Genomic DNA, 6,684 nt, shown 5'->3' with positions numbered 1-6,684 from the left:
GCAAGGACCTCTTGTCCACGTGCAAAGTGCTCAGTGTGTATCCCCTCGGCTCTTCGGTTGTGGAGTCGATGTAATGCAGCTCACACATTTTGTGCTATGAACAACCTACATGTGGTGGGTTTTGGGGAGGGAAAACATATCAGGTGGTGTCTAAGATCCTGGGGCATCACAGAGGGATGTCGCAAAAGTGTGCCACACATCAGGATCTGTGATGGGGATAGGTGACTTCTCCTCAGACGAGCCCCTAGGAAAAGGTGGAATCACCTCCTCGAAAAGGTCGAATCACCTATGTGATAGGAAAGTTCATCTCTTATGTCATGTCAAGTGCTGATAGATCTGCTATGCCTCTAGTCTCATAAGGTGTCCCAAAGTTTGCTCTTGTATGAGGTGAGATATCATCTCTTGGCACTCGTTATCAAACCATGGATTCTAAGGCATCCTCCCATATGGGGAGCGACTTGTAGACCAAGTCGTGGGAAAAGACCTAGTGGTGGCATCTTGGACCACCGAGACCAAAGTGTTTGAAGCCTTGTGCAAGGTCGCATGTGCAAGGTCTGTGTCATCTCACAAGTGGGGCGGTAGCTCATGAGACAAAGTGGCTCATATACACTACATCCAAGGCATGGTCAAAATGTATCTTAATATTGGTGGGAGCCGGTTGGTCTTGACTTGTTGTCGGCGTGGTGGTCAATATGCTAAATGCCAAATAGGAATGGTCTGCACCAAGCGGGGAAGGAGGGACCATGAGCCCATCAAGTAATCCACTATGTCAATCCCCTCAGTGTGGGAAGCGATGCCTCTAGATGATAGCCATCCAAGAAGGCTGTTATATGATCTGGTCATGCAGGTCATGCACTGCTCCCATCTCTAAGACGTGTTGGCCATATCCTATGACCTATGCATCCTCTGAATGTCTCACTATCCTGAGCTCTATTCGATCAATCTCCGGAACTTAGATAGATAGATAGATAGATAGATAGATAGAGAGAGAGAGAGAGAGAGAGAGAGATTTCTCTTTTCACAACACAACCAACCTACTTGTTGAAACAACAAGCTAGCTATTCCCTTGTAACATTGCTTGCCAACCAATCTATATAAATTGATGACTATGTGTTTCATATACTTTAGGTAGCCAACAATGAATAGCATTAATATTTTATATGCAATGAAATTTCACTTACCTTAAGCTTTTACTTGACTTGAAAAGAGTATATTGCATGTAGTGAATGTTTCTTGGAGGTTCACACTATTAATTTTACATTTGAAAGGATAAGAAGATAGAGCTACACCTAAGATTAAGGATCAAGCATAAGAGCTCAAGAGGTTCAAAGATAGGAGCATGTGTTGCTACAAAATACACATAGTCTTTGACCTCACGTCGACAAGCTTTGGATAATCATACTAGAGCATTGATATCTAGAGGTAGGATGCGTCAATTTTACGAGCAAAAACCTATGAGCAAGTTTATCCGAGCGTGTTTTTCAAGAGATTTTTAAAAATGTTTTTCTTTAGGAAACATGGTTTTTACACTTTTATTTTCACTAGAACTAGATCCCTTTATCATAAAAATATACAGACTAGTCACTCATTCATTTTTACACAACATAATTTTCTTATTTAGAGACATCCCTTTGTACCCCTATTATTACCTTAAAAAAGTGTTGATTCCTTTAAGAAACATTCCTCATAATCACTCTCAATGTAATAATACTATGCATATATAATTACTTATTAACACATTTATATCATATGGCAATATCTTTTTAGTGTTTTTATAGCATATTTATGGACATGTTTCTAAAGAAGTTTAAATTACTATAAATAAGTATTAACTTGGGCTTATATATCACTCTCATAAAATACATGTAATATTTAATACTATATATGAAAGATTTTCCAAAATATAACTCCATAGATGTGCTCAAATGGGGTGTTCCGATCAATTTGAGTGGTTGAATGACTATATTTGGACATTGGATATGAAAGTTATGTCACTTTTAAAAGTGTTGTCCAAGGTAGTTTCGCCAGCGAAACTACCTTGGGAGACTTGCTTCAAAGGGGTTTCGCTGGCGAAACTACGTGGATGGCTTGCTTCAATGAGTTTTCTTTGAAGAAACTCTTTCATGAAGATAGGTTGAGAGAGGGTTTTCAATGTCACCCCCTATTAAGTAAAAGTTGTAAGAAGGATCATAAGGGAATTTTCATAGAGAAATCTACTCTACATGTGGGTTTCTTCAAAAGCCATCCCATTATGCTCTCACCATTCCTACAGATTCACCTAAAGATTTTTGTATAAAATAGGCATTGCTATAATACTTTGCATATTTCTAAGTGAAACTATGTTTTCTTCTGATCGATTTTTGCCATATTTATGCATAGTTGGAAGCTTTTTTTTTCCTTCGCTCGGACGCTCGGAAGATTTCGCTCAGAAAATGCTCGTCCCCCTAGAGGTACATGCCCACATCTCAAAGGTTAATGCCCCATTTTCAACGCCTAGATATTCATCATCTGTTGCAATGGAAAGCATGTTTGATAGCCTAAGGTTTATGTGGCAAGCCATTCATTTGTCCAAAGGTAGGATTTGAGTGGCACTACATTAAATTTAAACCCACAATGTATTGGTGTGGAGTAGTAGAAATTTTCCCCCAAATAGACCTCAAATAGCAACATTTTCATCTTAAAATGGAAGATATTTGCAAGCCTGATGTTTAAGGATCAAATAAAAAGAGATGGCTATTGTCTCAACTATACAATCTTATAGATCACCTAGCTAAATCCATCCAGGCAACATGTTGTTTGTCTAGCATGCTTTTTTATTATACTTGGATTGGTTAACCAAAGATGATCTCAAATAAAGGAAATGATAATTCTATAGATTTAAATCCCATCGTTGGTATTTTGATCCAAGGTTCCAATCCATTCCAGTCAGTCCAAACATGATGTGGAAAATCTTCGAAACTAGCCATGGCAAGTGGAAACATGATGAGTGAGGCAATGTACTTAAGAATGACCTTTATGGACATCCATTAACATGCCATCAAGCCAAGTTATAGAGTACAATGTGGCTAATGTCTAGTGTCTCCAAAGGGACACAATCAATAAAGCATCAACAATAGTCTATAGCTTGTTTCACAAGGCAAAAGTGGAGGAAATACAAAGGAGATGCAAAAATGGATGAGACAAATCAGGGGCTTTTCAAAAAACCCCCTTTCCATCAAAGCATGACAACTTTCTATGTTTTCACAATATGTGCATCATGACAAATTTCTTATTTTTAAAATGTGTGCACCATCAAATACCATGACAAGTGTGAGCACATTGCAATAGCAGGGTAATGGGAGTTACCATATTTTCACTCTAAATGGACATTTCATCATAGAGACAAATAATGAACCACAACTTGGCAATGTATACGTTGACTCAATTGGTACATCATAAGAGGGAGATAAATTTATAGTTCTTGTTTCTCTAAGGAGGACAGGGAAGATGGCTTGTAACTTATGTTGCAATGATGCAAACTAAGACATAATGTTGAGGAAGCTTTTGTTGATTGTTTGAGACTAACATATGAGAAATGAGTTTGTAGTAGCTGAAAGTATTTGGTACAAAAATGATTGAAGAAAGGCCATTGTTAGATAATAATCTTTTATACTCTCATTTAGAGCTATTGAGCTTAAAATACAAGTACTACCCAAAGGGAATAAGGGAAAATTCTATATAATGAATGTTGAAATTCATGATCGAATCATTGTTTGTCTTGGAGTCATTGAGGAGTATTGAGTTAGCTCTACTGCCAAGAACCAGCTAGCTTGTAAAATCGAGCAAGCTTGTCGGCTCTAATAACAACCAATTTATGCATATATATTTTACAACTTGAAATGTATTGTATTCTCATTCAAAAAATATTTTGATCTCCTTTAAAATTGAAAAAAAAATCTAAAGATACAACATATAGAATTGATCCAAAACTATATTCTCATTATAAAATTGAGCTTAAAATCCTTTTGTCCCCTTCAAACTCAACCAAAAAATCTTGAAGGTACAACCTATAGAATTGAGACATTATCATGTTCATTACAAAAGTTAAAAAGCTATTTTACAATCCTTTAAAATCAACCAAGGACTCCCCACCACAAGCTTTAATTTAGAATAGAAGCCAACTTAATGTGAAAATTTTCCCACAAAAGTAGATGGGTTAGTAGAAGCCTGACTTGTAGAATGGTTTTGCATGACAAAGTTTAAATTATTGAAGGGATGATCTAAAAGGGGGTAGAATTGTAAGTTGTCACCTCCTCATAAAACTTGACCATCCTTGAAGGGCTGATCTACAAGGGCATAGAATCGTAAGTTGTCACCTCCTCGTAGAAATTGACCAACCTCTTCCTTCTTGAATGGATCCTCATTTTGAAAGGCTATTCTTGCATAGCCAAAGCTCTCACTAGTTTCTTCACAATTTAAGGTGTTCCCTCTGTATGGGGTCATAGAAAGACAAGATAGAAAAAATTTGGGCACATGGCTTCACAATGTCCCTTGGCTTGCACAAATGCCTCTGGAAGCAGTTCGAAGAAAGCCTTGACAAAAACAAACCCCATCCTTGCAAGAAAATTTTCTGTCTCAATGTTGGGAATTCTAGCTATACATTGGTCAAAATGTTGCTCCAAAGGGGGAAGACAATAGAATCTTCCCTCTTTCTAGGAAAATGTTGCCAGCCAAGGTATCTATCTCGAGGAAGAACAAATGGGGCTAGCATTAGTATTTTTCCTTAAGCATTACAAGCCAAACTTTTGGGCCATACCTTAGTGGTTCTCATCGAGGATGGTTCCATCAAAACTAGAGTTGTAGGTGCTCATTTAACTCACTCATTTGTCAAATGGAACTAGTTGTTGATTTCACCTTCAAAGTGGGAAAAGAAAGGGCAAGGGGGGCAGGGGAGTAGGCTTGAAGAATTGCATGTTCCGAAATGAAGAGCCAAGTGTATCTATTCTCACTCTTGATCTAGTGATTCCTTGTATCAATGGGCAACTACCTATTCAACCCACTTCTTGTGGATTTCTTGTATGAATGGGTAATGACCTATTTGACTCACTTCACTTACCCTACAAGAAGTACATTAGCCAAAAGAAAGAAGGTCCACCATAAGAGGAAAAGCTTCTTCTTGCTAGGAGGAGTTAAGATAAGACATAGTCCTTCGGAGAGCCATTTCTTTGAAGGAGGTCAAGAAGTCTAAGAAGACTTTGAATAGTGGTTATTATTGGCCCAATTTGTTTTGAGATGTGTCAAAGTTTTGTAGAACATGTGAAGTTTGCCAACTTTTTGGAACGAGTTGCACCCCAATATTCTCCATCCCTCATTCCCTCTCATGTGAAGTTTGCCAGCTTTTTGGAACGAGTTGCACCCCAATCTTCTCCGTCCCTCGTTCCCTCTCACCACGTTCCATCCCTCAATCCCTTTCACCACTTTCTATAAGTGGGGGATGGATTTTGTTGGTCCCTTGCCTACCATAGCAAGAAGAAACAACTACTTGCTAATTGTCATAGATTATCACTCGGTGGGACAAAGGATTATGTAGTCAACTTTGTCATCTGGCACATTTGTGTTCATTGTGGATGTTTGATGGAGCTAGTGTCTGACCAAGGTACCCATTTCATCAATGTTGTGATAAATGATATGGTTGAGAAGTTGTTAGTAGCTCACAAGAGAAGTAATTCTTACTATTCTTAGGCTAATGGGCAAACTAAGAGGAGTAATGGTATCCTATGTGGCATTCTAGGGAAGCTAGCCACTCATAATCGAAGGGATTGGTATAAACCCTTGCTTTCTGGCCTTATAACACCACACACAAGGTCACCACCAAATATTCACCATTCCAATTGGTATATGGTACATAAGCTATTAGGCCATTAGAGTATGAGATTCCTAGTCTAAAGATTTCAATGCAGAGTGAAGACTTTAAAGGACCTTATGAAGCTGAAGAGAATCACCATACGATTGACATCAACTTCATTGACAAATGTAAAAGAACACATTTTTTGGATATTTCTTATTGCTAGGATGCTCCATGTTATGAAATGTTTAATGGGTTTAGCAGAGTGTCCCAAGCTTGTGTTAGACACATGGGAGTAGACCTAAAAGGGATATTTGCTAGCATATGCTTGATTCTTGGCATGACTATAGATCAATGCTGTAATGACTCCTCTTTTGATAAGGATGCCAATAATTTTTTTTGGAAAATGCATCGATAAACAATTTGCATTTAGCACGTCACAGAATGACTAACACAATGATGCTTGAAACTCATTAATTGATACTCTGTTTTTTTTTTAAAGCATCATTCTATTAAGCTTTTTTATTAAAGAATTGCATCGTATAAAGATGTTTTCATCAATGTCCTTTTCCCCCCTTTGGGTTTAAGTGCTTGAATTCAAATTTCTTCTCTCTCCATGTGAATTGTAATTGTTTAATAATATCTTGAACATGTATTGCCCCACAACATGACCATAACCTCACACCTTATTGACCTTTATACTCACTAAGAGGTGCACGCACGCGTGCGCGCGTACACACACACACACACGAAATTCCAAATTACCCAACAAGTCCCCCCTTGAATTCAGAGCAAGAAAACTACTATTTCCTCTTTTAAGAATGCCCGTGCTATTTACAAGTGTAGAAGAGTAAGTGCTA

This window comes from Dipteris shenzhenensis, chromosome 24 (assembly GCF_047967505.1).
Source record: "Dipteris shenzhenensis isolate YYH24624 ecotype China chromosome 24, Dip_SZ_1.0, whole genome shotgun sequence".
Lineage (NCBI taxonomy): Eukaryota > Viridiplantae > Streptophyta > Polypodiopsida > Gleicheniales > Dipteridaceae > Dipteris > Dipteris shenzhenensis.
The sequence above is the reverse complement of the archived record's forward strand: the minus strand, read 5'-3'. Positions refer to the sequence as shown.